At 38.1% G+C, this 8,690-nt stretch overlaps 1 pseudogene; it reads right to left on the bottom strand.

Moving 5' to 3' along the window:
* Nucleotides 1–5,329: 5,329 nt before the first annotated feature.
* On the bottom strand, nucleotides 5,330–5,425 carry LOC111816953 (annotated as a pseudogene).
* Nucleotides 5,426–8,690: the final 3,265 nt, after the last annotated feature.

Genomic DNA, 8,690 nt, shown 5'->3' with positions numbered 1-8,690 from the left:
TCAGAAGTGTGCATTGTCATATAATTTAAAAACGAAACATCTACCTGTGAGCACCGCAACTTAATGTCATACCAGCTACAATGCCAAATAGCCCCTGAACAGTAACTACTGTGCTAGAGAAGCCTAGAGAATTTGACAAGGGCTTCATCATGGAGGGTTTGTAGCTGCTACATAATAGCACATGGACTGGATCATAAAAACAATCAAAGAATCTACAGAAGAGTTTTAGTAGGGAAACAGGATAATATTATTATATTTTAGTTTTAAGAGATACCTTGTTTTCAGTGGTGTTACAAATTGCTAAACCACCTGTAAGTAAAACACCAATTGTCTAAATAAATATCTACATTTTATAAATAAAGATGTATATATGGTTTATACATGTGTAAAATGATCAAATTGAAAATAAACTCAAGAGGTCCCATCATAGAGTGGGTTTGGAATTAAGAGAAAGAACTTTAAATTTATAAATATATTATTTGATTTTCCAAAATAAACATCACTTTTCTAATTAATAGAAAATTTCACCCTGGCAGTAGTGTTGAGGTACAAACCTGGAATTAAAGAAATCAGCCAAGAGGCTGCTGAAATTTAATTGTCTAAAGGATAGTTCGAAGGAGTCTAAACCAGTGATGGGGAACTCTTCAGAGCCCTCAATGCTAACAGCCAGTTGCAGCACACATGCTGTAGGCTCACCACTACTGGATTTATGAACAGTGACATCATGGAAAGAAAGAGGAATCAGATGTGAGCCATATTAAGGAAGAAAACTAACCAAGGTGATCATGGGAGGATAGAAAAGCAGAGGGGATTAATGTGATGTCCAAGTGTCTAGCTGGAGTCATTCAGCTACTAGCTTAGAAAATATAGGGGGATGCACAGAATTTCTGGAAATATATATCTTCAGGTTTGGAAATGGTAGACTTTGAGATATCCATGGGCCATCCAAGAAGTACTGGTCTTTTTTCTTTTTTCTTTGTTTCTTTTCTTTTTTTTTGTGTGTGTGTGGAACAATGGATTGAACTCAGACCCCTGCGCTTGCCAGGGAAGTGCTTATTCTACTGAGCCATCTCCCTGGCCCCAAAAACTATCCCTAAACACTGCACTGGTCCCAGGTAACAAAGCTTATCAGGAAGCCTAGAATGGATTGAACTCATTTTTTTAACTTTTTGTTTATTTATTTATTTGGTACAGCATCTCACCATGCAGCAGCTCAGACTTGTAGTGATCCTTCTGTCTCAGCCTGCCAGGACTCAGTGAACGGCACAGTGTGGGGCTGGTATGGTATGTGGCACTGGGGACCAAACCTGGGTTCTTGCACTTGCCAGACAGGTGCTTGGACCACCCAGCTATCTCCCCAGCTGAAGCACTGGTCTTGTTAGGGAATTGGATTCATATACCTGGATCTGTAAGAAATTATTATTACTAATTATTAGTAATAGAGTTGAGTATAAGAACCTGATATTCTAACTACACCATATCAAGCAGTGTCCCTAAGTGAATCAAGTATTCTAGATGGTTGAAAAGCAGAAGGAATTGATTCCAGGAAAATGAGAAAGGGAAACCAATTACAGAAATAAGAAGCCCAGAAAATAGCAAGATGGGGAAGCCACTCCAATCCCTACCTTGCCATTCATGGTCTGGGTTATTGAGGAAAACTTATCAAATATCTTTAATCCTTATCTATGAAATATTAGAATGCTGGTGAATTTATGGGCCTGTCATGGGGATTCTAATTAATATAAATTAAATATTTAGTGTAAATGTTTAACCAATTCATATTACAAAGTAAGCACCTGGTCAATATTAGGAGAAAGAGATGTGATGATAAGTGGAAAAAGGTCATTAATTCAGATCCTAAGAACATACAGTGTAAGGTGAAGTAGATGGAGCTTTGGAATCACAGCTTGAAGGGTGGTAAAGATTTAACAAAGTGCATGGAATGTATGCATGTTTGACTGGGAGCAGCACACATGTGCAGAGGACCCCACAGAAAATCTAGGCAGCCTTGTTACCTGAAAGACTTACCCACCAACACATCACCGCGACATCATCCTGCCACCTGTGAGAAATGTGAGGCCAACAGCTCTCATTTGCCTAAGAAACTATTTTTTAAAATCTGAATAGGCTTTTGTCTTAAGATTAATACAATATTGCAAATAATTAATAACATATTAATAATACCAAATTGCGGAATAGAAGCTCTACATTCTCTTGTGAGAGTAGAGAATTTAGTACAAGAGATGACCTGAACTGTAGTTTTCAAAAACACTTACCAAAAAAAAAGCTTCCTATCACTGTCCACTGTCCAAATACCTTTGATTTCCAACAGCAAAATTATAATCTACTCATCTTACTTTCATGAGTCCTAATATTTGCTTTTCTTTTGTTAAAAGTAACAGCACGCTAACTTCTCTAACACAGTGCAAGATGACTTAGGGGAAGACATGTTCTCTTAGTTCCTTCTTATCCATCAGGGCTGGAGTTCTCAAATGCAAACCTAAACTCTAATCTACAAGCATACTTACTGAAATTGCAGGCTCAAAGACCAGGTGCTTCAGTATTGCCAGCCAAAGGTAAAAAGTAGGGATCTTTCACTTTTCAAAGAATCCAGAATCATATTCATTTTATGGGAGCTCTGATATCCAACTACTAGGACAACAGATCTTTCTTCCATGCTTACATATAAAAGCTGACACAAACAGAAGGGGAAAAGCATTGCTCAGTTACAAGAATCAGGGGCAGGCCAGGGAGACAACTCAACAACATAAGGGTCTGCCTGGCAAGCACCAAGACCCTGAGTTTGAGCCCTATTATTAAAAAAAAAAAAAAAAAAACAGGAGCACTGTTATTCTAGACTAAGATAGTTTCCTTTATTCTGAAACAGAAATACAAAAAGTGTTTAGGAAGGGGTGATGCAATAGGATAAAAAAGTTTTACATACAGTATCAAGCCATGACAGGGAAATTACCTTTCCAGAAGCTGAACAGTCATTTTGACAAACTATGAGGTTAAGCATGAATTAAGGGCAGTGGATGTGGAGAAGAATGAAGTCATGTGACCATCTTCAGGTGGAAGTGAGCTAAATTAATAATAAGACATAGACTGAATACAGGAAGAAGTGACAAATACCTGCTGCTTTGCTGACTTGGCATATAAATAGATTCACAGGGATTAGAAAAGGAGTAATGTGCCAGCCCTGTCCCCCGGGGTGTGCAGAGACTGCAACTGAGACTGGACATGGTGGTGCACACCTGTAATCCCAGCGCCTGGGAGGCAGAAAACAGGAGGATCACTATGAGTCCAATCTCTATAGTGAGACACTGTACATCCTGTCCTAAGTACAATAAAAAGAGGAGTAATAGGCTTGTGGTTGGAGATGTTTCTTGGACAGGTATCAGTGAAAGGATTGGGCTTCATGCTCGAGTATCACAAGCAGGAGATTCTCTATCATTTGATATATAAATCTCAGGAGAGCGATGTGGGCCCCAGTTTTAAATATGAAAGGTAGATGGTTATTGGGGCACACCATATGCATTTCAGATGATATTCCAGGTGATATATTTCAACAAGGAAAAGTAGAGGACTAAGAAAGGAAATTGTATATGGAAAAGTAGAACATGATGGTCTCTAAAAGACCCTGGGAAAGAATAATCAAAGACAATTAGAGAGGAAGTTTGCTTAGCTCTATTCTAAATTTGAATTTCTTCTTAATGCATTATAGAAGATGAGAGGGAGTTAAAATTAAGCTTCTTCTGAACTAGTCTATGGAAGCCAATCTTTTTGTTCTTTCAAATTTCAGGACCTTTGATTCCTGGCATCTATCCCATTCTCCATGATTTCTGAAAGATTATCAGCAAGTTATATGCAAACTACCCAATTTTTATAGTTTAAAAACTGCTTTCCTCCTAGGTAACACAACAAGATTTAATTTTCTTTTGTGCAAATGCTACAAAAGGAAAAAAGCATTTAATTATTTGTCTTTTAAAACATATTTTTCATTGCATTTTCAGAGGTTTAAAAGGAATATATCTAGTGCTTAATTCCTTGGAGCTAGGGGATACAATTATTCTTCTGTAGTCTACCAAATATTTATTGTGATTGCCTCAGCCTGCGTTTCAGGCTCATACCACAAAGATTGAAACTAATTGAGCCCAAACCCCAAAGCTATTAAACGATGGCAGATTTATGGTGAAAAACAAGGGTTATGTCAAGCCCTCAACATGGGAGGAGGGTCTTAATGTATTTTTCTGTGCTGCTGAAAAGAACTGATTGACAGAACTCATTCTTTGCCACATAATTATCTATTTATTTGTTGACCCATCTGGTTCCCTAACAGTGTGCTAACACCATCATAAAATAATCAGGCTGAATTAGTCTTCTAGTGATCAATGGTTAATGTGGTTTCATACAAATTATTCTTAGACTGTGAAGCCTTTCCTATTAAAAATATGAACAGACACTAGATACGAGGATTTTATCAACATTTGCATGTGTGGACATAAATCATAAGTCTTCTGGCACCTTTTTGACAGAATTTTATAGAGAACTATTTAAACACAATGGCTCCTCTTTTTGCTTATCCCTAAAATTCATGACAAATTTAGGACTTTCTCTCCTTTTTTGTAACTTGCTTTAAATTTAAAACCACAAAGCAACTCTTACTATTAGCATAAAATATTAAGAAGACAAAATAAATTAAGGAATTCTAAAATAACTAATGGTTGTTCAACACAGAAAAAAGATGAGTAAAGCAAAACCTTCAGAATTAAACAGAATCAAGGTCCTAAGCTATAGAAGCTATAACACTTCACAAAGGGAGCTTCAGTGACTGTTTCCTTGCTGGTTCTCAGCTCTCATTCTCAGTCTCCATATTCAGCATGTCATCCTGTACACCCCAGAACTTATTCTACAGACAGGGCACTGAATCTGCTTCCCAAGTATGTATCTGCTGTTACTTCCCTATGTAAACCTCTTTGGTGGTTTTTCATTGCTTATGATATGAAGTTCTGATTTCCCTGCAAGGGATTACATTCATCCATGCCATGCCTCTATCTGAACTTGACTTTGCTAGCACTTCCTCTCAAAACTCCAGTCACCATAAAACTAACCCTACACATGCTGGACTTTATTGTACCTCTTTCTTTATCATGAAGTTATTTCCATCTCCAGTTCTGTTTCCCACATTTGTCTTTGTGAAAACTCATTCAATAATCACTTTGGAAACTGTTCAATATTTCCACATCAAGCTGATCATACACATAACCTGTGACTCAAACTTTGATTTTCAGAATTCTACCCAAGAAAAAACTTTCAAAAAGACATGTACACAAACTATGCACAATACTATTATTTGTTATTCTTGTGCAGGGTGCATGCTAATCTCTGTATCATTCCAATTTCAGTATATATACTGCCAAAGCAAGCAAAATGACATTATTTTTAAGAGACAAAATAATAGAAATAATTATATTTTCAAAACCTGTAGAGTAGTTAAATGAGTATATGCATCAAATGGAATACTGCAGAGCCATAAAAATGAATGAAAACCTGCAATACACAATGAAACAGACCACTTACTCTTAGAAATAAATATTAAGCAAAGGAATCCAATATAAATGCATACTCTATGATTCTATTTATGAAATTAAGTATGGATAAAACCAGTCTTTAGTATTAGATGATGGGACAATGGTCACTTTTAATGCAGGAGGGTTAGTGATTACAAGGAAGCATTGTGGAAGAGTCTAGATGCTCAAATTTTGAATTATTTTTTTACTTTGGCTTTAGAATAATTCACTAGCATGTACATTTATGAATATATGTAGCATCTGCCATACAATATCTACAGACATGTGAGGAAAAGAAAACTCATGTAAATATTTTAATACTAAATTTCTTGAGACATCCTGAGATTAAAATAAATTATCTTATGTATCTCAATTCATAGCCATACCTCTGCCATTTTGTCCCTGTTGCTTTCCTGAAGCACTTAAACATGTATACATTCATTGGCAGCCCCACTCTCTCTCCATTCCATCATAGAAACTTTTCTCCTGTTTGTTTGTTTGTTTGTTTGTTTGTTTGTTTGTTTATGGAACCAGGGATTGAACTCAGGCCTTTGCACTTGCCAGGGAAGCGCTTATTCCACTGAGCCATCTCCCCAGCCCTTTTTCTGTTTATTTTTTGAAATAAGAGTCCAGTAGTAGCTTTTCTATAGTCTCATCAGATGTCTCCCATTCAGAATTAGCTGCTTTCTTTCTCTCTGGCATTTAATTAATAAGGCTTTGAATTCTAGGCATGGTTGTAACACAAGTGACATAGGTTGGTTAGTGTAAAAAGAAAAAAAAATGGTAAATAAAGAAAAATGAAGATAATCGGAAATCAAAAATGTGGCAACTCCAGTGTCAGCTCCATTGAAATCTAGTTTTGGTTGACCTATCTTCAGCCTTGCAACAAAACTGTGCATTATTTGTCTTTTACTGCTATCTTGGAGAAAGCAGAGGCAGCATAGTATATGTTTCTAAATACTGGAAAGCAATGAAAAAAACATCTAGCAAACTTAAAATCTTATTACTTATTATAGTTGTGCTTCTAAAATTTGTCAGGGGCATGGGTCAGAAAATGGTTCAGCTAAGCTGTCTCCCAAAGGTTGGCAATGGCTTTCTGTCTCAACCTGAGGTTTTCAGGGTCATGAAGCAAAGCAGTCAAGTTCATGTATACTTAGAAAACTTAGATGTAAGGAAATCTTTCTCATATTTTCAGATCAGCCATATACTGGCCCAGAGAAACAAATCCACCTTGCAATGCCCTGTGACCATGGTATCAACTCCCTCAGGGAATTTGTGAATTGCCTCATAGCCATTTGAATTTAACTCTCTTTGCTACAGCAAAGAGTTCTTCAAGATTGATAGAAAGTCACTGAGCAGGACTAGAAGGCTGTGTGCTTGGCTCTGTGCTCAGGCTTGCTTCTTACCAACCATCCATACCCATCTTCTGAGCTCAGTGAGGAAAAATTTCATTCCTCACTGTACCTTGCCCATTGTAAGCAGTTGCTTCTTGACCTATTGGATGAAATATAGAAAAGTGTGGAAATCGTTTTCATTCCCCTGGCTCAGTTTTTCAAAGTATGTGGAATGGGCAATTATTCATCTGTGCCAGAAAGATACTCTCAGCTTTTAAATGTCCCAGTTGCAAGGGTTTTTTTTTTCCATTTGATTCTTTTTATTTCTTTATTCAATTCTAACTTTTAAAAAAGTAAAGAAAAGTCTTTCAAAGTTGGTCTTACCCAGATTCCACAAAGCTAGGAGTATGTGTACAGTAGGTGACAAGTGACCTTCGCTATATATAATCATTATAAAGATTCATACAGATTTTCAATTTCATTGTTTTATCTATTCCTTGATCGCTGCAACACAAAATCCTCGCTGACTCTTACTGCCTATTTAATAGTTTCCAAGGTGATCTTGATGTTTATATCTTCATTGTTTGCATTTGGGAATTCTATTCAGGAAATCCTTATAGTTTACATTAGACAGTATTTTTCCTTCTTCTGTCTCCTACTTTATCTTTTCTTTAGGTCCTGAGGGTTTATATGTTCCTTTAGTAGAGCCTGAGGGTTTATATATTCCTTTAGTAGAGCCTCCTAATTGAAAACTTTCCAAGCCAGTATGTCTTTTGTGTGTGTGTATGTGTGGTTGGCTCAGCCCACACTAGGGGCAGTGCTGGCGTGGCATGTGGTGCTGGGGATCTAGCCACAGTCCCTGTGTGCTTGCCTAAGCTTACCTAAGTAAGCACTTTAGACCACTGAGTTATCTCACTGGCCCCTAAGCCAGTATGTCTTATTCACTTAAGCACAGAGCATTTTGCTATACTTTGAAATACTTTATTGCTTGTATTGTTGCTTTCTGAAAAATGTACTTGGTACAGGGTCTGCAGGGTCTACAGGGTCTCACTAAGTAGATTGGACTTTTAGTGATTCTCTTGTTTTCAGCCTCCCAAGAGATGGGTTTATAGGCATGTGTCACCACGCCCATTCTCAATCATGGTCTCAGTATGCCCCGGGATGCAGCCAGCATGGCACATAGGGGATTGAAACCTGGACACTGCACTCTGCATAAGCAGGCACGTTAGTCCACTGAGCTATCTGGCCAGCCCCTGGATTGTTGCTTTTTTAAAGACACCTAAAACCAGTCTTCCTTAAGATAGCCAAATAACTGGGCTTTTAGTTTATGTTAGCTGCTATAACAAACTAACTCTAAAATTTCAGTTGCTGAAAACTAGGGGGATGAAAGAAGAGAGGAGCCACACAGGAAGTTGCTCAACCCTGAAGCTTGCAGTCCCTGCCTGTCCTGCTTGGATTTCTGGAGCCCATTCCCTGTCACCTGAGTCTGCATGTGGCCTGACGTGTAAGTGAGATGACCCAGGGCCTGCTGCATCCTGAATAGACCCAGAGCACAGGCCTGGCATTTGAGTGAGAGGACCTAGGCTGCTGGATCCTGAATTGACCCAGAGTGCAGGCCTGGTGTGTGAATGAGACCTCCTGGGGCTCACTGGATCCTCATTGGACCCAGAGTGCAGGCCCAGTGCAGAAACCTTGAGCAGAACTCCCTGCAAAGAGGCTAGAGACAAGACCCACCCAGCTGATTCAGGAGCAGAACATCTTGCCAGAGAGACACAAAGGGCTCAAC

This window comes from Octodon degus, unplaced genomic scaffold (assembly GCF_000260255.1).
Source record: "Octodon degus isolate 3935 unplaced genomic scaffold, OctDeg1.0 scaffold00003, whole genome shotgun sequence".
Lineage (NCBI taxonomy): Eukaryota > Metazoa > Chordata > Mammalia > Rodentia > Octodontidae > Octodon > Octodon degus.
This window is presented reverse-complemented; position numbering and strand designations above follow the sequence as displayed.